General features: G+C 35.3%; 1 long non-coding RNA gene across 1 annotated transcript in view; it reads left to right on the forward strand.

The window, feature by feature from the left end:
* The first annotated feature begins 4,072 nt into the window (after positions 1 to 4,072).
* Positions 4,073 to 26,869, forward strand: part of LOC145270843 (uncharacterized) — a 145,432-nt gene continuing 122,635 nt past the window's right edge. The window contains exon 1 of the long non-coding RNA XR_013865594.1: positions 4,073 to 4,709. This is a non-coding gene — a long non-coding RNA (uncharacterized LOC145270843). The remainder of the gene's footprint in view (positions 4,710 to 26,869) is intronic.

Below are 26,869 nucleotides of genomic sequence, written 5' to 3' on the forward strand. Positions count from 1 at the left end.
GGAGCTTGCCTCCCCCCCAACATCTTGGGAAAATAAAAATAAAAAAAGTGTTCCCGCAGTAAATGAAATACCACCCCACAGTCAAAGTTGACCCCATTAAGTCATTAAAACGTGCACCTGCCAATTTTAAATAGTTAAAGAAATTCAAACGCGTCTCTGTTAGTATTTTGCGGTGGCCCAATGGTTAACGTCGCACGTTTTTTTTTCACACTTTAATTTCCAACTTTGCCTCAAGGGTTCGGGTTCGATCCTCATACTTATCTACCAAAACCTTTTTATTTTAACCCCCCCCCCCGGAGTTTTGATTTACCCAAAACCACACACACTTCCAAACACCCGGGCAACGCCGGGTACCCCCTGCTAGTTATATATATAAAAATGAAACTCTTCGTATGTTCGTTTTCAATAAACTACAAAACTGCAGACCCGTTTTTCTTCACATTTCGCGGCAGCATTTTTAGCTAATCCAAGTGTGTTTTTATATACTTAAATGTTGAATGTTATCAAAGCCAAGATTAGTTACTTTTCTACCTAACTGGATGAGTTTTTAGTGTTTTTATTTAATGTAACGTTTATTCGGCTCGAAAAACATACAGTGTTTAGTGGTGCATTTGAAAAATACAAATGGCAGCGAACTCTGTTGATTACGTTAAGTTTGGGAAAATGAGTTAAAACTAAAGAATTATGCAAAATACTGCCAGAAACCCACCAAATATATGTCAGCCTTTGTCACGAATCATTTTTAAGAATTAAGGCAACATTGGATTTTTTTTGTCCTGAACAATTTGATACTTTAAATGAAACATTTTTTGAATTGAAGCAACATTGAATTTTTTTTTTTAAACATTTTTAAAAATTATTTTTGACATTGTGACTGTAACAAAATATAGTTTAACTTTTTTTTTGGGGGGGAAGGGGTCCCTAATGAAGGGTCAACAATATATTATAGCTTTAATTTTAAATTAATAAACAGTTTAAATGAAGAAAAGCGCCATCTGGCGACAGTTTAGTGTAACGCACGAAAAACGGTGCCGTCCGTGTAATGCAGAAGTGCACACTAAATAATAATAAAGATAAGATTAATAAATGAAATAACAAAATTACTAATATTAATATCAGTAAGACTAATAATAATAATAATAAGAAGAAGAAGAAGAAGAAGAGGAGGAAGAAGTAGAAGAAGAAGAAGAAGAAAAAGAAGAAGAAGAAGAGGAGGAAGAAGTAGAAGAAGAGGAGGAAGAAGTAGAAGTAGAAGAAGAAGAGGAGGAAGAAGTAGAAGAAGAGGAGGAAGAAGTAGAAGAAGAAGAAGAGGAGGAGGAAGAAGTAGAAGAAGAGGAGGAAGAAGTAGATGAAGAAGAAGAAGTAGAAGAAGAAGAAGAAGAAGAGGAGGAAGAAGAAGTAGTAGTAGAAGAAGAAGAAGAAGAGGATGAAGTAGAAGAGGAAGAAGTAGAAGAAGAAGAAGAGGAAGCTGCATATCTATAAGTTCTCTATCCCCTCCCCCATCCCCACACAAACACACACACAGACACACATCCAAACATAGACACACACACACACACACACACACACACACACACACACACACACACACACACACACACACAAATGGCGCCTACCATGTAATGCAGAAGTGCCAATAAATAATAATAAAGATAATGTTAATAAATGAAATAACAATACAATTACTAATATTAATAACAGTAAGACAAATAATAATAATAATAATAATAATAATAATAAGAAGAAGAAGCTTTCTCATCCCCACCTACTGTCTCATTGAAGACAATGCAGAAGCTGTACTGATCAATTTGGATCAGTTCAAAGCTTTTGATAGGGTTGACCACGCTGCCTGGCATGTGTTCTAGAGACTGCCGGTTTTACATCGGACTTCCACAAATGGATCTTCGTTCTGTACTGTGTTGACATCCGTGATGCAAGCAAACGGAAAACACTCAAAACCCTTTGTTATCTCCCGGTCGGTCTATCAGGGCTATCCGCTGTCCCCCTTCTCTACATGCTTGTGTTGAAGCCGCTACTTCGTAAGCTGAGGATCGGGGAGACAAGTTCAGTTCTTTTCAGAATAGCTTTGCCCGTCGGAACGCTGGACAGAGCCTCCGTGTTCGCCGATAACATCACCGCCTTCGTGTTGTGCCTTCAAGACATAGAAAAGGCAACAGAGGCGCTCACTCGCTATGAAACGGTTACATGAGCCCAAATCAACCGCAGCAAATCGATCGGTCTGCGGTTGGGTGCATGGAGAGGTGTCACCACCCTTCCAGCACCTTTCAGCTGGATGGATGGCTCGGTTCGGACCTCGGCGTGTGGTTTGGACCAGGTCTCCAGCTAGAAAAGAATTGGTCGGAGGTACAGTCAAAGGTCACTGCCAAGAGGCGACCACCGCAGTGAAGGAAACTTTACTTAAAGGGTAGAACGTAGGCGTGCGCTACTTACGACTTTCTTCTCATGTTCTACTGGCGGGCCATACTTCCCATGCCTGCAAAACACCTGAAGACACTCTGACGCCGCTTGTCCAAGAGTGGGCATTGGGTTCACAGACAGGTCTGTATCGAATGTCCTTGTGAGGGGGCATGGGAATGCCCGACTTAAAGTGTCATCGTAACACCAAAAGGCTGGCTTTCCTGAGTCCAATTCTGATGAAGGAGTCTGTGTGGGACCTTGCAGTCAAGGACGTCTTTTCCAACCTTATCCTCGACTACACGGTTGAGGCATGTTGAAGATTGTGGGGTGACATGCAGTTCCTCAGAGAATGCCAAACCGCGTTCAAGAGGGTATCTAGGTCCAGCAAGCTTTTGCAGCTTTCAAGAAAGCAATTATAAAAAGAATTAGTCAAGGGGCTGCCGCTGACCCCTTCGTCAAGTGTCTGGGGTTGTCAGAGGAGGAGATCCGTTCCCGGTAGAGCTAAATGTCAGGCATGGGAATAATAAATAACTCCGAATTCTCCCTGACCTGACAACTGTCCAAAACACATTGCCCCTCAACAGCATACAATGGCAGTGCCAAACTAGTGCCTCAGCTGCGGGGCATCAGCAGAAGAAAGATAGGAGGACGGTTTCTTCGATTGCAGTGAACTCTGTTGGTACTGATCGTATGTCAACGAGGTGACGGCTCACATCAATCCTAAGCATCCTCTCCCACTGAATATGTCCCTGATTATGAACAATGCCAGGCCACCATGGAACGGGGAAAAACAAATGGCGTTTCTTGCGATCTTGGTCGTAGTCAGAATGGTTGTGTGGACGTTGCAACTGAATGAGAAGCGTGGACAGATCAGGATTTGGTTGCATTCCTCAAACACCAACTGAAGGTCAAGATCAGGTCTGATAAAAAGAGATAACATCCCGTGGCTTTTGAAAGAACCCATCATTTTTTTTTTTACATAGGCATCACCACATCTCAAGGCCAAGGGGCCACTCGAGGATAAGGGTTAAAAAGTGTACAGTAGTCAATTGGACAATATAGTAATTGTCAGTAATGGAATTTCAGAAAATTTGTTAACTTAAGGGGAACGGCTTATCAAGAACTTGTTTACATTGGACTTGAAGATAACCGTATTATAGTCAGCTGGAAAACGGAAGACAGTTCCACAGGCGTGCAGTTCTAAGAAAGAAACTTTGTTCATGGAATCTACGTTTAGGTTTGGCCACAGATAAAGAGTGGGGGGGAATTATTGATATTTTTTTCAGCTAGACGAGGGTTTCTTGTGAAAGTTTGGCGAGGGGGAACCATAGATTGAAGCTCAGTCGAGCACTTGCCATGAAAATAACGATAAAGCAAAGGCAACAAGTTTGTGCATACGAAGAGGAGCCAAGTAAGAATATACAAACACACACACACGCACACACACACACACACATAAACACACACACGCATGCACACAAACACATACACAAACAGAGACACACACACACACACACACAAACACCCAAACACACACACACACAAACACACATACACATAAACACACACACACACACGCACACAAACACACACGCACACAAACAAGCACACACACACACACACACACACACACACACACACACACACACACACACACACACACACACACACACACATAACTAACGAAATGACATAGATAAAATTAATACACATTTCTGCCCTCCTTTCTTTTTATTTATTTATGTTCATAGATTTTAGCTTTTGGTTGGGGGTTTCCTTTCTTTCTTTTTATTCTTTCTTTCTTTCTTTTCTTTCTTTCTTTCTTTTCAATGAGTCCTGACTTACAGGTGCGCCGTCTACAACAACGACAACTACAACAACCACTTCTCAGGATTATTGGAAACAAGAAACGTCTCTCTCTTTCAATATAAATTCATATGTTGATATATTTATATATGTGTACTGCGTTTTAGTTAAAGCCGCTAGCCATATCACACACTCACACCAAAAAAAAGCATGGCTACAAAAACAAGTTTTACACACAAGTGCGCGCAATTATAATATATACGTTTGTTTTGATGTAACCTTTTTTTTTTTTCAAGTCATTCCAAAGTTTGACGAAATCTGTGTCTTATTGCTTTCATAATAATATAATTTTGTTTTTATGGGCCACTTTACCTAAATATAGAGGACAATTAACTTTTTGTAAAACGCGATAAAACATTGAGGCGTTTCAGGTTTGTTCTCAGAGAGTAAACCAACAACAACAACAACAACAACAAAAAAGCCAGGTAAGTGAAAGTTCTTTTGATTTTTTGTTATTGTGTGTTTAATTCCAATTGTTATAACTGCTATCCATTTTACATTTCTGCGTTTTTGAGATGAGGATTGGTTATTCGTATTATTTGGATTGTTCGGACTACTGCTCTCATCTTCAGTGTACACACACACACACACACACACACACACACACACACACACACACACACACACACACACACACACACACTAACAGAACAACACGAGAATACTTTTACCTAGAATATATATTTGTGTGTATATATATGTGTATGTGTGTGTGTATATATATATATATCTATATATGTATATATCTATATCTATATATAATATATATATATATATATATATATATATATATAGTAAGTTATAAAATATATATAGCGATTAAGCATTAAGAATATTCTGTGTAGCTTAATCGCCATATATATCTCAGAACTTACTACCTAGCTCTACCCACGTATTGAGCACTGTTGAAGTAAATACTTAAAGTTTACGCATAAATTTATACTTTCGTATATTAATTTATGTGAGTAAATAAATTAGTTATATATATATATATATATATATATATATATATAAGAGCAAATCGTTAATAAAACATGTTAAAATAACTTTGAAAAAGAGTTAAAACATATTTAATTTGAAAAGGAAACACTAAATAAGTGGATAGTCCTTAATCCGCGGAGTTTCGAAGAAATACTTTCCTTCTCATCAGAGAGTAGGAATTAGCAAAATGCGGGATCTGGTTGAGATTACTTTATAAATATTAATTCTTTAATATTTATCATATACTTTAGTTTTACCATCTTGGATCATTTTGGTAAATTTAATTGTAATTTTTATTTTATATATATATATATATATATATATATATATATATATATATATATATATATATATATATATATATATACTGTGCAAACAACTACTGGAACAACCTGTGCAATGAAATCCAGACTGCAGCTGACTGCGGTAAACTATGTGTGATGTACCGTAGACTCCGCAAGGCAACTGGACTAAGTTCAAAGAAACTTTGCCCTTTAAAATCTACTACAGGGGAGCTCATCACTGATCCTATGAAGCAGCTTGAACGCTGGGTGGAGCACTACTCTGTACTATATGGCGAACCGTGCAACATCGCAGTCACAGCTTTAAATTCCACTCCGAACTTTGACACCCTAGTCGAACTGGATAACATTCTAACTATGTCAGAACTCGAAGTAGCTCTCCAACACACGAATGTAGGGAAAGCCCCAGGTACTGAGGAGATTCTAGCAGATCTGCTCAAGTGCGATAAGTTCCTGCTTCCGCACTTGTATGACCTCCTCTGTACCAATTGACGCAATGGAAAATTTCCAACAGCTATGAAAGATGCTAAAATTGTCACTTTATCCAAGAAAGGAGACAAAGGAGATTGCAATAACTACCATGATATATCTTTACTCAGTGTCACCGGCAAAGTCTTTGCCAGAGTGCTCCTTCCAAGGCTCCAGCAGATTGCAAACTGCGTTTATACAGAATCGCAATGCGGCTTCCGCAACGGGCGCTCAACCACGGACATGATATTTTCAGTGCGTCAAATCCAGGAAAAATGCAGTGGACTCCAGTGGCTGCTTGACAAATTGAGCGCCGCTTGTGCGGAGTTCGCACTGGTAATCAGTGTGAAAAAGACAGTTGTGATGCATCAGAGTGACGAATCACCAATCACCATCAATGGCCACAAACTAGAGACTGTCGAGAACTTTGCGTATCTTGGATCCAACATCAACAAGGGAGTATCCATCGAACAGGAGCTACAAACGCGCATAGGTAGAGCAGCGTCTACTTTCAACCAACTACGTGGAAGAGCATGGTTCAATAAATACCTCACTTCTCACACAAAATGCTGCATCTACGAATGCTGTGTTATGAGTACCCTACTGTATGGAGCAGAGACTTGAACCACGTATGCTCGTCACGAGAAAAGACTGAACGTCTACCATCTCTGATGCTTGCGACATATCATGGGCATCAATTAGTGGGATAGAATCACCAACGAAGAGGTGCTAAGACGTACCGGCCGCCGCTCCTTGTTCCAGACACTCAAGATACAACGATCGCGCTGGCTGGACACCTGCGCAGAATGCCCGATGGCCGTCTCCCTAAGGATATCCTGTACAGTGAACTGTTAAATGGATCAAGAAGCCTCGGTCGCCCGGTGCTGCACTTTAAAGACGTGGCCAAACGGGATCTGATTGCTCTTGGCATCGATGTGAATGTGTGGGAGGAGCTAGCTGAAGATGGACCAGCATGGAGGCGTGCCTTGAGTAGGGATGGCGAAGGACTTGAGAACCTTTGGTTCGAGAGGGTGGCGCGGAGAAGACAAAACTAGTGACTATGTTTACTGTTGCTTCATTAATCTTTCATAGATTGCTTGCCATTACATATATATATATATATATATATATATATATATATATATATATATATATATATATATATATATACACACACTTGTTTGCCTGTTTCCCACCTGACTACAACTTGGATGTCTTCAAGTCCAACAGAAACAAGTTCCTGATGGAGCCCTCTTAAGTAAGACACTTCATCATGTCTCCAATACTAACGATTACTACGATATTATCCCATACACGCAATAACCCTTATCCCCGAGTGGCCTCCGGGCTTTGATAAGTGGTGACTTCCATGTAAAAAAACACACACACACTAACATACATATATATATACACACACATATATGTACACACATGCTTACATATATATATATATATACACACACATACACACACACACATATATATACACACATACACACACACACTCATAGAACTTGAATGCCTACTAGACACTATATATGTTTTTATTTGTTTTTGTTAGCGACACCTTTTTAATGAATTCAATTATTTATACGAAAGTACATTTTTGCCTAAATGCGAGTTGGGAATAATTTTCCCATTGCCCAATTTGGTACCCCCTAAATGGAGAGCGGCATATATATTATTATTTTTTAAATATAATTATCCACTGACACGTGTTTCGTCGTCTACGACTCACCAGAGTGGCTGAATCTATACCCAGGTTGACCCCCCAAAAAACGGGCTCCACCTCTAATTAGGCCCCATTTCTTAGTGTTTTTTTCCGAAAGAAATTAAACTTTGGTCATAACTAGTTTATTATATTCAAAACATCAGATCAAAACACTAGGGTCTTTGGCCTTTTTTTCTCCGTTCTGCAGCATATGTTCTAGATGGCCTCCATTTAGCTTTTGTGTCTTTTTTGGTCACCCTGTATATATGTATTAATATGTATGTATTATTATTTTTAAAATATAATTATCCACTGACACGTGTTTCATCGTCTACGACTCATCAGAGTTTCTGAATATGTATATGTATATATATATATATATATATATATATATATATATATATATATATATATATGTGTGTGTGTGTGTGTGTGTGTGCATTAATATGTATGTATATATATATGTGCAGATATATTGGAATTATTGTTTTTGAGCCAATTTTTCGTCCGAAGGGTCGAACTTCAACATGATACCGATCTCGTTAAAATCCGTAGGCCCTGTCGAAAGTTTTTGCGTGACATACATACATACATACATACATACATACATTAAAACAGACATGTGAGATTTGGAATACGAACGGGAAAACACATTAGACACAGCAAGAAACCATAAAAATGTCTTTAATTATCTGGTGAGACTTGTTTTATTAGTTGAATCTTCGAGTACAGTATAACCCCAGCGTACGGTGGCCCAAGGATACAGTTTTTTCAGGTTACGAAATGTAAAAAAAAAAAAAATGCATTAAAATTATTGGTGTCGGGAATATACCAGTTTTAAATATTGATTTTTTTTAGAAAGAAAGCTATTGATCACAAAACGTCGCAAAATACTTATCTTAATTTGAAAATGTTTTTTGTAAAAAAAAAAACAAGAGTTAAAAAAATCATAGAATACAAATGTTCAGAGGCCCTGGATATGACCTAAAACTATATCCGATGTTGAAGCCCACCTTGCGGGCCTTTGGGAGTGTAGAACCATCCTTTAATTGCCATTGCTCCCAGGTCCACTCTGACCCGGAGTGGTAGTACCTGTTAGGGTCCCTACTATGAGTTAAATAGAATCGGACTTAAAAAAACAAATATACTCCATTAAAAATCGTTCCTCAAAATAACTAGATTCGGCATTAAATAACCTGAAAAAGGTTGATATGCCGTAAAACAAAAACAACCAACCAACCACAAATGTTCAGAGAGTCACAAGAAACATTTTCGCGTGCAAAAGAACCGCTGATTATTTCCCCTTGATTGTGTTCGGAAAAGGAGTAAGGAGTATAAAAAACACGATCGGACGTCTTGCGTGGAGCCCCCACAAAATGAAGAATCTAAGTTTCGCTAGTAATTCATGTTTCAAATAAATTTTAGTACATTTTTTTACAGACCTGTTTCGTCCACGATGAACAATCAATATTTGTACGTCAATATTTGTATGGCAATATTTTCTTCCATGGACTTTTCTAAAAACAAAAAACATTCTTAAAGATAAAATGCGTAAATCAAGATGGACCTTTAATGAAAAAATTGGTTTCACCGGTAATCGATGTTCCTATCTTGTTTTATTTTGCATAATATAACTTGTTGGTCTTTCATAAATGCCAATTTAATAAATGTGTTAACCGTGCCTGCTTTGAATTAATGTTTCAAAACATTAATTCAAATATAAGTAATCATAAAAATAAACGAATGAAAGTAGTTTTAGAATGTTTCAATTTTTATATTAATGATATTGTAAGGTCTGTCTAGGTTCCGAGGTTTTAACTCACTGCTCATATAAACTGCTGATTTAAAGGGCATTTTCTATGTGTGGCGATGATTCAAGATTGTTTTAAAACGAAATGGAAAGTATCACTTTAATGCTAAATAATCAATTCCCAAAAATAAAGTGGATGACATAGTCGAAATCGAAACCTATAGATCTTCAACCGGATGTTGTACGAACTGAGCTATTTAGATTTTTTTTATAGATAGCTATTAAAATATCGTCTAAAAACATTACTTCAGACATAAGTGATCATAAAAAAAAAATAAATGAATGATTAAACATTATAAGTAGGGTCGGAAATTCGTAAAAGATATAAAAAAATTATTGTTTAATTCAAATTATCAAGCCTCTTCAAGAATCAAGAATAGTTAAGGATGAAATGTTCCCGACTTCTGCTTGTTCGAACACTGTAGATTATCCTATGTATTCTCCCAAATTCGATGTTTAATATTCCTTGATTTGATGGTAATTGTTTGGTAACCCTGGAGTAAAAACTTAGCAAATGGAACAAACCGGGACTCCGTGGCTGAGTTCAGAATCTCGTGACTGGCAGGAATTGTCATCTCTACACTGATAACTGCGCAAGCATGAGACACTAATATCTCTAGGTATAAAAGTAATTATTGCCTAATTATATATATATATATAATTATTATTTAGTATAATAATTATTAAATACTTATAAACACTAGTGTCTCATCCTTTCGGGAATCATCAGTGCAAGGTGTCACGATTAACGCCAGTCGAGAGATTCGAACCCCGGCAACAGAAGTAATGTCTGGCTTCATCAATAAGGACCCGAACCATTCGGCTACTGTCAACCGCGAGAGATACAGTTGAACGTATCTTTTAACGTCAATCAGAGTGAGCTATTCATTATATGACGATCTGCGCGTATTAGCTAAGTTGACCGACTTTATTACAACTGGAAGTGCTCAAAGATAATATATATATATATATATATATATATATATATAACATTTTTACGCAAAAATTATGCAAGTATAAATCATGTAGAATATCTGCATGGATATAATTACACGTAATAGTTAACTAAAGATGATCATCCCATAAGAGAACCGAAAAAAATAATAGGGAATTAATTAAAATGAATGTTTAAAAGAATATGCAAATTAGCTAGATCTTTTGCAGATGAATGCAATTCCACGACCCATATATAAGAAAATTGTATTTTCTTTTTAAATAAATAGAAAAAAAGGGGATTTAATATGAATATCAATACACAAAAATCCTAAATTTATATATATATATATACATATATATATATATATATATATATATATATATATATATATATATGACTACTTCATTTAATCACATAAATTAATATACGAAAATATAATTTCATGCGTAAATTTTTAGTACTTACTTTAACAGTTCTCAATACATAAGCAGAGCTAGGCAGTAAGTTGCCATATATATTTTTATAACTTACTATATATATGTATGCATATATGTATATATATATGTAAAGTAATTTATAAAATATATATGGCGATTAAGCTACACAGAATAGTCCGCGTTTCATCCACGCTAGGATTCATCAGGCTTATGCACGGACTTTTTGGCTGTCTCGTGTTTTTATATACCCACCTACTATTGAGTTTTTAGTTAGCCAATCAGCGCTGTAGTTTCTACCGCACTCTTCCTAATCAGCCAATGAGCAGACACTTATAGGACAAAGGCCCAGCTGACCTCCGGTTGCCCCGTTCCTTTGTGTTTGCTATTTTAGTAGGGAGAGTCGTAACCTATTTTTAACCTAGGTTAAATATGTTTTTTTGTATATATATATATATATATATATATATATATATATATATTGTATTATATATATATATTGTATTTTATATATATATATATATATATATATATATATATATATATATTATATATATATAAGGAAAGTATTGAAGGAAATATTTCCTCGAAATTCCGCGGATTAAGGACTATCCACTTATCTAGTGTTTCCTTTTCAGATTAAATATGTTTTTAACTCTTTTCAAGTGTGTTTAACATGATTTATTAACTGTTTGCTCATATATATATATATATATATATATATATATATATATATATATTGTATTTTTGTTTATATATATATATAAATATATATATTGTATTTTTGTATATATATATATTTGTATTTTTGCATATATATACATATATATATATGTATATATATATGTATAAATATGTATACACACACATATATGTTTACGTATGTATAGGTTTTGCCATTATTTGCCACTCTTTGCTTATAGCAATCCTTTTTTTTTAATTAGAACCCTTATGTTTGTTAAATATACAAGAGACATGTATAAATGGACACTTTGATGTATTCCAAAGTCTAACGTTTTATTCATATTACCAATCATTTTTTTGTAATAACAAACTCTGGTACATTTTACAGATCTGTTTCGTTAACGAGGAACAATGAATATTTGTATGTCAATATTGAATATTTCCTTCCGTGGACTCACCAGAAAAACAAAAACGATCATCTTAAAGATAAAAATGTATAAATCAAGATGGCCGTTCAAAATCAAGATGGCCGTTCACAGAATAAAGAAATTAGTCTCACCTTAAAAGCACATTAAAAATCTAAAAATCTTGTATAGTTTTGCATAATATAACTTGCTGGTCTTTCATAATTACCAATTACATAAATGTGTTAATCGCATCTGGTTTTGACTTTCTGTATCGAATAATGGATATGTTTGGTACACATGTTTTATGCATGAGATGTCGAATAAGATAACGTATATTCTCACAATCTTAACGCCGTTTGTTTACTTTCTACTTTCTTTTAATTGAACAAGACAATAGGGTTTAAACGCCCACTTAAAACTTTCCCATCTCAGAATTCTTTTATTATGAAAGGATATATATATATATATATATATATATATATATATATATATATATATATATATGTATATATATGACTACTTCGTTTAATCACATAAATTAATATACGAAAGCATAATTTTATGCGTAAACTTTAAGTATTTACTTCAATACTTCGACAGTGCTCAGTACATGGGTACAGCTAGGTAGTATGTTATAATATATATATATATATGGCAATTAAGCTACACGGAATATTCCGTATTTCATTCACGTTAGAAGGATATATATATGTATGTGTATATTGATATATATATAGGGATATATGTATATATGGATATATATATATGTATATATATATGGGTATATATATGTGTATATACATGTATATATATATATATGTATATATATATATGGATATATATATATGTATATATATATATATATATATGAATATAAATATATGGATATATATATATATATGGATATATGTATATATGGATATATATATGTATATATATGTATATATATGTATATATATGGATATGTATATGTATATATATGGATATATATATGCATATATATGTATATATATGTGGATATATATATGGATAAATATATATATGTATATGTGTGTGTATATATATTATTTAATTTATATATATATATATAATTATTATTTAATTAATATCTATATACAAGATGTGTGTGTATATATACAAAATTATTAATTTTTATTTAATATATATATTATAATATACATATATAATTATATATATAATATATATAATTATTAACTATTATTTAATATATGTATATTATTTTAAATATATATATATATAATAAAATAATATTTATTCATTTATATCTACAGATATTACATAAGATGTACCAAAAAACGGCACCAAAATGCGCCATGTTACCTTATCTAACATGAACGTATACACCCATAAAAACGTTTCGTGTTTGTTTGTAAATGTGTTACTAAATGTCTATTACTGGTTCTTAACGTTCTGTAATTCGTTTTATGTTTCTTGATCGTTTAATGTTCATATGCGTGCGTGTGTGTGTGGGGGTCATATGTGTATCTTTTATTTTCTCTGCTCACTGAACCTGGTCCATCCTGACTTCATCTTGTTCTTGGAGGAGACTATAACCTTCTGGACGAAACACATTGACTCCACGACAGATAGCACATACAAATTTATTGTGTTGACACTTTTTATTTTTTTTTTATTTATTTATTTTTTTAAATTACATTTGCACCCCAAACAAGACGCATTTCCACTTTGGTGTAGGGGGCTACTATCAAGGGCAACAACTACTGGGGCACTATGTTGGGATTTGGGCAACGAGATGTCGGTTCACGTTGCACTTGAACTTCTGCATGTCAGTAGTTTGGGGAAGCAGGAACTTGGAATGGAATTCCAGAGTCTAGTGGTTCTGGGGAAGAAACTACTGGAGTAGAAAGATCTTTTACATCTAGGGATCTCTACTGTGTGGGGTGGGATTTAGCTGCCTGTCGGGTTTGTCGAGGGTGCTACGTCGTGGGGGCACAAGTGTCTGCAGTTCGTCAGAGCATTCACCATTAAAATACTTGTAGAACAGGCAGAGGGATGCAACGTTTTGTCGATGGGACAGATGCTTAGATGCCAGTTCAGGGCCTATCAGATTGGCGACTCTTTTTTGAACCTTGCCTAGGAGCGAGAGACTAGTAGCAGATGCACCAGCCCAAATGTGACAACAATACTCCATACATGGGCGAATGGTGGCCTTATAGAGGTACAGGATACTTTCAGGTGTTAGCAGTTTTCTAGCACGGTAGAGAGAGCCTACCTTTTTCGCAGCGGCCCTGGCAATGTTTTCAATATAATTGTTCCAACTCATGTTTCCTGTGAACGTTAGGCCAAGCAGTTCGAAAGATGTACTCTCAGACAGGGAGTCACTGGCCATTTCTATTGGTGGCAGAGAAGGTTTCTTGTAATTATTGAAGGAAACCAGTTTAGTCTTGGCAGCATTGAATGTGACCATCCATTTATGTCCCCATTCCACTACAGATTGGAGGTCATCCTCTAGTGTTTTTGCCATTTCTTTAGATATGTGTTCGTTTGTTTTCCTGCCATGCCTGTTATAGAGTGTAGTGTCATCAGCATATGTACCCATCTCAGAGGCAGTTTTGTCGTGGAGGTCATTAATAAATATTAGGAACAATAGAGGTCCAAGGATAGACCCCTGAGGCACTCCCGCATTTATATCACACTGTTTAGATGTACGGCCATCGAGGACAACCTGGATTTTTCTCTTATCTAAGAAGGATTTAATTATGTTAAGTATTCTACCAGTGATACCGTATGATTTAATTTTCCTGAGGAGACCCTTGTGCCATACCCTGTCAAAAGCCTTAGACATATCTAGAGATACCGCTCTGCCCTCTCCCGCTTTGTCCAGTGAATGGTATATACGTTCAGAGATTACAGTGAGGATGTCAGCTGTGGAACGGGCATGTCTAAATCCATATTGTTTGTCAGTCAGAAGTTTAGCATTTGTAAGGTGCTGGACTAGAGCATGGTTAATTATGGTCTCAAATATTTTGGCGAAAAGTGGGAGGAGGCTAATGGGGCGATAATTTGATGGGTCAGTTCTTTCGCTAGAATTCTTGAATATTGGTACCACAGAAGCAGTTTTCCAGCAGCCCGGAAAGCATGATTCATTAAGGCATTTGTTGTAGAGTTTGGAGAGAATTGGAGCTACTTTGGCTGAGCACTTTTTTAATAGCACAGCTGGGATGAGATCAGGTCCACATGCTTTTGAAGTGTCAAGGTTTTTTATGATAGCGTGTACCTTAGCAGGGGTGATTTTTAGATCGTCTAGCGTGGCGTCTGTCCGCAAAGTCAGGTAGGGGGTGGTTGGTAGGATCCAGTGTGGAGTTCGAGGCAAACCGGCTGGCAAGCATATTAGCCTTGTCGGTTGCTGAGCAAACAACCTCGTGATTGTTGATTAGCGGGGGAATTGTTGATTGCCCATTATTTACTACACTGTTGTAGATTTTCCAGAAGTCACGATTTCCTAATTCTTGTGCTTCGATGCGTTTTTTAGTGGTTTCAGTAAATTCTCTCTTAGCTGTCGCTATTTCTTTCTTAATTTTACTTCTAGCTTCTATATACTTCTGTTTGTTTGAACTGGATTATGTCGGTTAAATCTGCGGTATGCATGCTGCCTTTGAGCGATGGCAGTTGCGCAAGTCGAAGTAAACCATTGAGGAGAGTGGGGCTTGCTATAAAATTTCCGCATGGAAACATGTGCTTCCATTGCTGTTTTGAATCATTCAGTGGTCTCATTTGCGCACTGTTCAGCAGGAAGAGAAAAAATATTTCCCCATGGGGCATCTCTGATAAGATCTCTGATGGCTTGCCAGTCAGCCTTTTTATAATATCTCGTTGTTTTGAGCACTGGCTCTTCAGTTTTGGGTCTAGGATTTAGGGCAATTTCTACCATTATCACTGCATGGTCAGCGTTCCCGAGTGGGCTGTCAGCATTTGTTGTACAATCCTCGGGAACTGTCATCAGAAACAGATCTAGAAGTGATGCGTGTTGTTCTTGCTGGTCAGGGAAACAGGTTGGAAACGTAACCATTTGTGATAGGGAGTGAGATATAGTGAAACTATGTGTTGTGCTGCCCGCTGCATCTGTGTGAGTAGAGAATCCAAGCCAGTTTTTGTGGTGAGCATTAAAGTCACCAAATACATGTACCTGTGCGCTAGTGTCAAGGGAGAGTGCTGTGTCTATACTGTCAGAGACTTTGTTTATTATGGTGCACTCCTGGGTCGAGGGAGAGCGGTAGAGAAAATAAAAGTAGCTAATGTTGTGTTGTATGTTTAGTCTAAAGCACATAAAGGCTTGATCGTCCGTTTCTAGGTTTGTTTCTCTAGTCAGGGGGAGGGTGTTACGAATGTAGACTCCAAGTCCCTGCATATGTCTGTCAGAGTCCTTACGGCAGAGTGGGAGATAGCCAGACATGTTAAAGTAGTTAGAGGGGATGGAGGAGTGTAGGTTAGTCTCGCTTAATGCTAAGATATCCGGGGTATTTGTTAAGAGAAATGCTTCAACATCAGCTAAATTAGTTCTAAGCCCACGGATGTTAGTGAATGCAAGCCTCAAGGGAGGAGGTGAGTTGGATTTGTTTGTCCTTAGGCCTGGTTTAAGCTTATTTTTTTTATTGTACTGTCACAATGTTTTTAAAGAGTTTCAGTTAGGTGAGGGGGAGCTGAACAAGAGGTTATGCAGGGTAACAGATATGCAACACAAGTAGACCATTCCTTTTAACCATTCCTTTATTTAATTATAGAACGACATTACAGACACATTAATTCGTAATATTAAAACTTACATTTATTCCTAGAAGCGGCGCATTCATCATCGTCATAACCTACAGAGGAAATAGTTCCAATTATACCCCTTATTCCACAAGTCTTCTTACGACCACATTCTTCACCGCGTGAGTTTATATTTTTTTCTACTTTTCTGTGTCTACACCGTCATTAACTGGCTACTGAATTCATACACATCGCACACTCTTATTACTTTTCATCTACAAAATAATGATGTCTTCCTATACGTATTCACTGATTAACGGTATCAGCCTCAAAATCGAACGCTCAGTTGTATTTCAATATAGCTTATACGGAAGAGAAACCTTCTGGCTTATTTCTTATCGCATTAAACACACCGACAGCGTATCACACACGTATTTACATATTAAAAAAATGTTGCTGTTTGTGTGTGTGCTGTTATTAAACAAATCGGCCGCATAAACTTCTGCACGTGTGTGCTTGTGTTTACACATACACCCGCGTGTGTTTGTTTTTGTTTACTTGTTTTGTTTGCGCATGTATGTGTGCCCTTGAACTAATAGGCCGCATAAACTTGTGCAAACATATTTGTACTTCCACACATAAATAATCACATGCACATACATACCTGTGTGCGTGCGTGTTTTTTTTTTGTTGTTGTTTGCCTGTGTGCTTCTGCGTTTGTGTACGTGTGTGTCTGCGGGTGCGTTCGTGTGTGTGTGTCTGGGTGTGTGCGTATGTGTGCCATAAAACTATTAGGCCGCCTAAACTGGGACATGTGTTTTTTTCTTTAATAGTACATACACGTTAAATTCAAGTTTTACAATTTTGTTTATTAAATTGTTAGGTCCCAGTTCAGAATAACTGAAAATAAAATGATTTTTTGGTAAAACTTGCCGAGTATGCTCTGCTTTAGGGTTGTTGTAAAAATGAAACGGAAATTTAAATTTCGTTCCCTTTTTAAATTCGGTACATTTTCGCATTACGTCCAACACATCGTTCACATTCGACATGTTAATTTTTATAGATTTTTGGGTATGCTGACAAGGTTGGAGGTGTCTATTCAGAAAGCTGTTCTTAACATGGAGAGGTTGGAGGTGTCTATTCCGAAAGCCGTTCTTAAGAAGGCGAGGTTGGGGTGTTTATTCGTTGTATGCATACCCGAAAACCTATAAAAGTCGACATTTCAAATGTAAACGGCGAGTTGGACTTATGTAAAAAAAAATGGTACACCAAATTGGAAAATTCAAGATGGCGCCCGACTGTCTGTTTAACACGGTAAGTTTGGGAAAAGATGTTATAAATAATAAATTAGACAAAATACTATTAAAAAACAACCGAATATATGTCAACTTATGTCACGGTAACATATATTGAACGAATTTCTAACTATTTTGTCTAGTTTATTATTTATAATACCTTTTCCCAAACTTCCCCTCTCCGAGAGAGAGTCGGCCGCCATTTTGAATTTTCCAATACATCGGTAAACACTGCATGTTTTTCGAGCTGAATAAACATGTTACACTGAATAAAAACACAAAAAATATATCCAGTTAGGTAGAAAAGTAACTTATCTTGCCTTTGATAACATTTATTTGTTATATATTTGTTTTTTGACAACTTTTTCGAATCTATGTCTACAGTAATACAAGCCCATATATATATATATATATATATATATATATATATATATATATATATATATATATATATATATATGAGAGAGAGAGAGAGAGAGAGAGAGAGAGAGAGAGAGAGAGAGAGATGTTTTATTTTTTTGTTAGCGATACTCTTTGAACGAATTCAATTATTTATACGAAAGTGCATTTTTACGTAAATGCGAGTTGGGAATAATTTTTCCTTTGAACAGTTTGGTACCCCCTAAATGGGGAGCGGCCTATATTATTTTTAAAATATAATTATCCATTGACACGTGTTTCGCCGTCTACGACTCATCAGATATATAAAGAACGATTGTTGAATGTTATTCTTTCGATTACTGGGTGTTTAGGGGGGTCAAAACAACAGTAGCGGGGGTGCCCGGGCGTGTGTAGTTTGTGTAACAACGAACCCCGAAAAATGTGGTAGTAGAAGGGGGCAGGAATCAAAACAACAGTATGCAGAGGTGTTAAAAAAGCGGTAGTAGGCAGGCAGGCAGGCAGGCAGGCAGGCTTGAACCCGTAACGCGAAGGAGAAAAAAAGGTAAAAAAAAAAAACGTGACGTCTTAGCCGATATCTCCATGGCCCGATCGGAAGTTGATAGCGTTGAAATTAAGCATAGTCAATCAAAAAAGAAGACGATGACCTGCCAAAATGGCGACGCAAAAATAAATCCCTCCTTGTACAAAACAGCCGAGTTTAGGGTAAAGGAATTAATGTTTTGGGCCAATTTTTCGATATTTGGCGTCCGAAGGATCGTGCTTGAAAACGATGCTAGTTTCGTCAGATTCCACCGCTTCTGTCGAAAATTTTTTGCGACACACACACACACACACACACACACACACACACACACACACACACACACACACACACAAACTTTGCCTTTTATATATTAGACTAGCCTGGGTGTCCGGCGTTGCCCGGGTGTTTGAAGGTATAGTTTAATAAAATTATAGTTTAATAAAAGTTATTTTTGGTTTCTAAAATGCTTCTTAATTTAATGGATTTAACGCGTTCGTTGAAACGTTACTTTGGACAGCTGATTGGATAATCGCTCCGGCATCTCCCGGCTGCTTACGTAATCTGCCGATGCAATGTTGGCGGAGATTAGGCCATAAACTCGATAAGTACCTAAATTTGTTTGAAAACTTATAACGTTATACATCAAATTTAAAGTCCAACTGTTATCTTGACGACCGTCGATAAGGACTAATTTGGAATCTACACGAATTCAAAAGATTCATCCACCATAAATCGCATTGACCTACATAAAGTGTCGTTTTTTAAACGGCGACGACGGGACAGGTACGATCATAAAGACATTCCTTGTATTGTGGTCGCCATCTTTGATTAGCTCTTCTCTTTATTTGTCGAAGAAAAGAACTCTGTTGAGTTAATAAATATTTATAAACGTTCTGGAAGAATGTTCGTCCCAGGGCGATTAAAAGTAATTGCACCATTTTTATGTTATCTTATGAAAAATAAAACTATTATGTATTTATAGATGAAATAATTCTAAAACAGTTTATAAGTAACGATTACAAAACGCTACCACCTTGCATACATTAACCCTTATCCCCGAGTGGCTTTCAAGCCTTGATAAGCGATAATTTACAAAAAAACAAACAAATATATACATTGGTTTTTAAAGATGATATTTTAAGTTTAAGGGTCGTCTTATACGTTGAAATACACGGTGTGCATATATATATATACATATATATATATATATATATATATATATGTGTGTGTGTGTGTGTGTGTAGTCATCGACATACAGTCCTGTTTCGTCGTATCACAACTCATCAATGACGCGAGACTACCATCTCTCCCAAGTCAAGGATTGAACCTTGAACCGTCGTATTGACAGTTGGCAGTTCTCCCACTCGACCGTGGAATCGACGCCCACAATAACTCGTCGGAATGTCTATTTAAATAGACACCCGCCACCACTTTTATAGTGCTCAAATCGCCTGTTCGTAAACAAACAAACAAACAACGACCTTCGCATTTTCAGCCAATTAATTAGCGGGTGAGATTATTTACGACAGTGCCCTACCCAAAGAGGGGGGGGATTGAAAAAAAATATTTTACATTTTCAAACAAGGCAAATTGCCACTTTGGTATAGGGGGCTACTATCAGGGGCAAAACTACTGGGGTACTATATAGGGATTTGGGCAGCAAGATGTCGGTTCACGTTACACTTGAACTTCTGCACGTCAGTACTGTTGGGGAAGCAGGGACCTGGAATGGAATTCCAAAGTCTAGTGGTTCTAGGGAAGAAACTATTGGAGTAGAAAGATCTTTTACATCTAGGGATCTCTACAGTGTGGGAGTGGGATTTAGCAGCCTGTCGGGTTTGTCGAGGGTGCTCACGTCATGGGGGCACAAGTGCTTCGTCAGAGCATTCACCACTAAAATACTTGTAGAACAGGCAGAGGGATGCAACATTTCGTCGATGGGATAGAGACTGAAGCTTAGATGCCAGTTCAGGGCCTATTAGGTTTGCGACTCTCTTTTGAACCTTGTCAAGGAGCGAGAGACTAGTAGCAGATGCACCAGCCCAAATGTGACAGCAATACTCCATACATGGGCGAATGGTGGCCTTATAGAGGTACAGGATACTTTCGGGTGTTAGTAGTACGAGAGAGTAGAGAGAGCCCACCTTTCTTGTAGCGGCCCTGGCAATGCCTTCAATGTAATTGTTCCAACTCATGTTTATTGTGAACGTTAGGCCAAGCAGTTTGAAAGATGTACTCTCAGATAAAGAGTCGTTGGCCATTGCTATAGGTGGTAGAGAGGGTTTCTTGTAATTATTGAATGAAACTAGTTTAGTCTTGGCGGCATTGAACGTGACCAACCATATATATATATATATATATATATATATATATATATATATATATATATATATATATATATAGTAATTTATAAAATATATATGGCGATTAAGCTACACTGAATATTCTGCGTTTCATCCACTATAGGATTCGTCAGGCTTATGCGCGAATTCTGTGGTTGCTTCTTGGTTTTATATATGTTGAGGATTTCTAGTTAGCCAATCAGCTTTCTAGTATCCACCGCGCCCCTTTCTATCAGCCAATGGGCATGCATTTTATCGAACAAAGGATCTGTTTTAGAACTAGGTTAGTGGTTTAAGGTAGATCTTTTCCTTCCTTTTTTTTATATATATATAAATAAATATACCTATGTGTACACACATACATGCACACATATATATACATACATATATATATATATATATATATATATATATATATATATATATATGATGATTGCAATGTCTTGTCAGACGAGTGCCACTCCCTCAGACATTTGAAATCCATGAGCCCAAATGCCTGAGGGAGTATCTATACAAAGATGATGTTACAGAGTCTTAGTTTTGTACGACAGCTAAGTCTCTCTCTCTCTCGGTTCAAAATGTTGAGATCCAGCAACAAGCAAGAGCAAGATAGCCAGAAAAAAATTAAACTGCAGACCAGCTTAATGCGGGTAATGGTCTTCCGCTTTATGGTTTTTAAATCAGAGATTTGCTTCTCCTAGAAAGGTTGCTTTTACAACGGCTTACGGGAGCCCTCTCCACCCCAATACACCTATACACACACAAATATACAATATATATTTATGTGTGAGTATAGGTGTGTGTATATATATATATATATATATATATATATATATATATATATATATATATATATATATATGATCGTTTATGTATATTCATGTTTGTTTAATTTATTTATTTGTTTGTTTTCTATTGTTATTGTTAGTTTTAAATATATAATGTTAAAAGTCGACCCATGCTTCAAGGATAGTGATTTAAAGGTTATGAGGGTTTTTGAAGCATGGAAAACGATGCTGCTTTTTGTATTTAATATATTTATTGCTATTTTTTATATTTTCTCATTTCGATACTTTTTTGTGACCAAGAGCGGAGGCCCGCTTGAAATATAAAAAAATATCAATAAAAATATTAAATACAAAAAGTAACATCGTTTTTCGTGCTCCAAAAAACCCTCATAACCTTTATATATATATATATATATATATATATATATATATATATATATATATATATATATATATATATATATATATATATATATATATATATATATCCCCGAAACAATGTTTCATGGTAAGCAACTGATGATCCCTTGAAAAATAAATTATTGGTATTATAGTAAATTCGAGAGCGAGTTGATGCAGTGATTGCAGGTGATTAAATGACTTACTGACTAGATGGTTTTCTAACGAATGATAAAAAATATTTTTTGTATAGTTTTAAAGGTTAAAAACTTCAAAGAATATATATATATATATATATATATATATATATATATATATATATATATATTATTTTAAAAATATAATTATCCACTGACACTGAGTGGCTGAATCTAGTGAGATTCAAAATCGGGACCCCGTGATAAGAAGCCTCTCCCACTGAGCTATCAGGACTACTAGTTTATCGCATTTTTACGTACATGTTGTTTTTATTTTATTTTATTACTTATTGAATGAATTCAATTATTTATATGGAAGCCCATTTTTACCTAAATGCGAGTTTGGGAATAATTTTCCCTTTGACCAGTTTTATTAACAACGACCAAATCCATTCGGCTACCATGAACCGCGAGAAATGCTGTTGAATTTTAAACATTTATTTTTAAATGTTGTTTAACGTCTCTTAGATCTAATTATTTTTTTAAATTTCTGTATCTATAAAAGTGAACGTGTCTGTGTGTCTACATTTCCCTATGCAATAACTCTGTCAATTTTTAGTCTACAGACTTGAAATTTGATATGTAGCGTACTGAGATTTGGTAAAATCTTTGTAATCGGTTTTTGGCCAGACATTTGGCGATTAAGGGGTAAAAGTTCAACGATTTGACCTTTGAGAACTCTACCAAACTCCTCCGACAATTTTGGGTCTAAACACTTGAAATTTTAGAAAAAGGTTCCTTGGACATGGATCTAACTTAATAACTTAATTTGAGCCTAAAATAATAAATTTTAAGGGGTCATAATAGGAGTCAAATTAAAATAAACTGACCACTTTTTTTTTTTTTTGCTCAACATACACCTCCAAATACCCTGGCAACGCCGGGCAACCATGCTAGTATATATATATATATATATATATATATATATATATATATATATATATATATATATATATTTTTGTAGTCATCGACATACAGTTCCTCCGGGAATTTTTGAAGTTAAAAAAATTGACCGTTTTTTTTTTGTTGCTCAGCATACACCTCCAAACACCCGTGCAACGCCGGGCACTCATGCTAGTATATCTATAAAAGTGAACGTGTTTGTGTATCTGTGTATCTGTGTGTGTGTGTGTGTGTCTGTGTACATTTCCCTATGCAATAACTCTGTCAATTTTCAGCCTACAGACTCGAAATTTGATATACAGGGTACTGAGATTTGGGAAAATCTATGTGATCGGTTTTTGGCCAGAAATTTGGCTGTTAAAGGGTCAAAGTTCAACGAATTGACCTTTGAGAACTCCTCCGACAATTTTGGGTCTAAACACTGGAAATTTTAGGTATAGGTTCCTTGGACATGGATAATAACTTGATTTGAGTCCAAAACAATAAATTTTAAGGGTGCATAATAGGATTCAAAGTTAAAAAAATTGACCGCTTTTTTTTTTTTGGCTCAACATACACCTCCAAATACCCGGGCAACGCCGGGCATCCATGCTAGTGTATATATAAAAGTAAAAGTGTCTGTCTGTCTGTGTACATTTCCCTACGCAATAACTCTGTCAATTTTAAGTCTACTCGAAATTTGATATCCGTGGTAGTGAGATTTGGGAAAATCTTTGTAACCCATTTTCGGCTAGAGATTTGCTTGTTAAGGGGTCAAAGTTCAAGTATTTAACGTTTGAGAACTCTACCAAACTCCTCCGACAATTTTGGGTCTAAACACTTGAAATTTTAGATATAGGTTCCTTGGGCATGGATCTAACTTAATAACTTGATTTGAGTCCAAAACAATAAATTTTAAGGGGTCATAATAGGGGTCCAATTACTCAGACAATTTCTGGTCTAAACATATGAAATTTTACATAAAGGGTATTCAGAGATAGGGCAAAATTTTTAATCGGTTTGGCTCGAAAATTGGAGCTACCAATATATAAATCTATGTATGTATGTTTGCATGTCTGCCTAAAACTTTCGACCGAGGCGACAGATTTTCACTAGATCAGTATCGTTTTTAGGCTCGACCTTTCAGGCAAAAAATACCGAATAATTGGCCAAAAACATTAATCTCTACACCTTTAACTGGGCACTTTTCTACAGGGCGGGGCCGCTTTTTGCTCCGACATTTTCGAAAGCCATCCCCTCTTTTCGATTGCCTAGCCTTAATTTAGACCTACCTCACTTCCGGTTTGGCGGCGGTGGTCTTAACAGCAAAGACGTCACGTTTTTTCTCGTTCTTTTCCTCCTTCACGTTACGGGTTCGAGCCTGCTTTTCTACTACCAGTTTTTGGGTTTTGCTCAACACACACCTCAAAACACCCGGGCAACGCCGTGCACCCATGCTAGTATATATATATATAGTATATATATATATATATATATATATATATATATGCTAGTATATATATATGCTAGTATATATATATATATGCTAGTATATATATATATATATATATATATATATATATAATTATTTTACTATAATAATTATTAAATACCTACAGACACTAGTGTTTCATCCTTTTGGCAATCATCAGTGCAGGGTGTCACGATTAACACCAGTCGATAGATTCGAAACCGGTGACTTCATTAGCAACGACCAAATCCATTCGGCTACCATGAACCGCTAGAAATCCTATTGAATTTTAAACATTTAGTTTTTAAATGTTTTTTAACGTCTGTCAGAGTAATCTAATAATAATAATAATAATAATAATAATAATAATAATAATAATAATAATAATAATAATACTTATTATTATTATTATTATTTATTTTTTTTAATGTATATATATATTGATGTATATATATTTCTGTAGAAATATATTTTCTTATTATATATCAATCCTTATTTAAGAAGCTCAATGTAATTACAGAGCAATTAAAGAATATAAGACAAAGAGTTATATTCGAAAATTCACGACGTTTACCAGCTTATAATTTCTTTCTTTAATGCAGTTGACATAGAATTGTGTAAGTCTATTGAATTAAAGGAATAAATTATAAGATGGTCAACATCATGAATTTTGAAATATAACCTTTTTGTCATTAATTTTCTCTCTTTCTCTCTCTCTCTCTCTCTTTCTATATATATATATATATATATATATATATATATATATATATATATATATATATATATACGAGCAAACAGTTAATAAAACATGTTAAAAAATACTTTGAAATGAGTTAAAAACATATTTAATCTGAAAAGGAAACACTGTATATATATATATATATATATATATATATATATATATATATATGTATATATATATATATACTTGTTTATTGTTATATAAACATGTTTACATCCCGCTGCTACAAACAGCCACTTGTTTCAGTCAAGTCGCTGCCTGATGATATCTGTTTTTTGATTGAAACAAGTGGCTGCTTGTAGCAGCGGGATGTAAACATGTTTATATAACAATAAACAAGTATTATCAGCTCTTTTTATTGAGCACTATCTAACAACCTCGTTGAATTCACTAGTCCATTACTTTTGAATAAAGAAACCCCGAGTACATATATATATATATATATATATATATACAGTATATTTCGGCGTTTAAGACGACCCTTAAATTTAAAAAATCATCTTTAAAAAACAAAATTTCATAAGATACCGGATGTTGCAATCTTTAGAATAGGCTAAACAAACATGTTTCTTGATTTAGCAGTCGCCTTATACAAGTGACATATTATAGATTTATTGAAATGTTCTCCCATTTTACGGGATATTCATGCATTCTGGATCTTACCTCCAATTTGGAGTTTGTTTCAAATGTTACGGATTACTGTATTTTCCCCAATTTTCCACTTGGATTATTATTTGTCCGACCTGGCAGAAATTTCCCGGAAATAATTAAACCTATTTCAATGTTCAATGAAATATACTTTTCAAATAACTTTTTCAATATATGTGTTGATGAGCAAAAAATATGTTTATCCATAGTTGAACATTTTTGTTAATTGCATTTCCTTTCCTCTGATGATATGAGTCATTATTGAAAATCCACGGATTAAGGGGATAAATACAATTCTTTCTCTATATACTTGTAGAGGAATAGGTTAAATAAATCCTAATCCCGTTACAAAAGAAAATAATGAAACGAATGGAAAGAAGGTGATAAATATAATTCTTTCTCTGTATATTTGATGAGGACTAGGTTATATA

This window comes from Euprymna scolopes, chromosome 46 (genome assembly GCF_053919585.1).
Source record: "Euprymna scolopes isolate OS-2025 chromosome 46, ASM5391958v1, whole genome shotgun sequence".
Taxonomy (NCBI): Eukaryota; Metazoa; Mollusca; class Cephalopoda; order Sepiida; family Sepiolidae; genus Euprymna; species Euprymna scolopes.